Source organism: Tupaia chinensis, unplaced genomic scaffold (genome assembly GCF_000334495.1).
Source record: "Tupaia chinensis unplaced genomic scaffold, TupChi_1.0 Scaffold000402_1, whole genome shotgun sequence".
Classification (NCBI taxonomy): Eukaryota; Metazoa; Chordata; class Mammalia; order Scandentia; family Tupaiidae; genus Tupaia; species Tupaia belangeri.
The window spans coordinates 5,524,904-5,525,513 of NW_006159904.1; the positions used below are offsets into that span (position 1 = coordinate 5,524,904).

At 43.9% G+C, this 610-nt stretch overlaps 1 protein-coding gene across 1 annotated transcript in view; it reads left to right on the top strand.

Annotated features, from left to right (window-relative positions):
• Nucleotides 1–610, top strand: part of NEK5 (NIMA related kinase 5) — a 96,959-nt gene that overhangs the window by 20,974 nt on the left and 75,375 nt on the right. The gene's annotated exons all lie outside the window — the stretch shown is intronic.

Below are 610 nucleotides of genomic sequence, written 5' to 3' on the forward strand. Positions count from 1 at the left end.
TCTGGGATTTGAACCATGATTGGCCATGTGGGAATCCAGCGCCTTTAACCAGCATGTCACCTGTGGCCCCTGCAGCTTGATTTTCAAGCCACTGGGTCCAGGATTTGAACTGTAGTCAGCCATGTGGGAGTCCAGCTATGTAACACTATGCTGTCTGCTGACTCTATGTGGGAGATTTTTATAACACAACATTGTATCTCTTTGTGGAGTGCAGAGAGAGAGAGTGAGAAAACAAGCCATCAGGTCCAGGACTCAAACTGCACTTGGGCATGTGGAAGTCCAGTGCCTCAATCACCAAGCCACCTGCTAGTCCCCTCTTTGTGGAATTTTTAAGCCATAAAATATAGACATGTTGGGTGCTCAAAAAAGTCATGATGTATTTTTTTTATTTTTTTAAATGCATATATATTTTTTATTTTTTATTTTTATTTTTTGCCATAGGGCATGTATGCTTGCTGGAGAGAGAGAGAGAGAAAGAGAGATACAGTGAGAGGGAAAGTGAGAAATCACCCCACAGGGTGGATGACCATGCCATGATCCCTTCTTTTCCATTCTCCTCCGGGGACTTGGGGCATGAAGCACATGCACCAGCATGACTTTCAAGGCACAA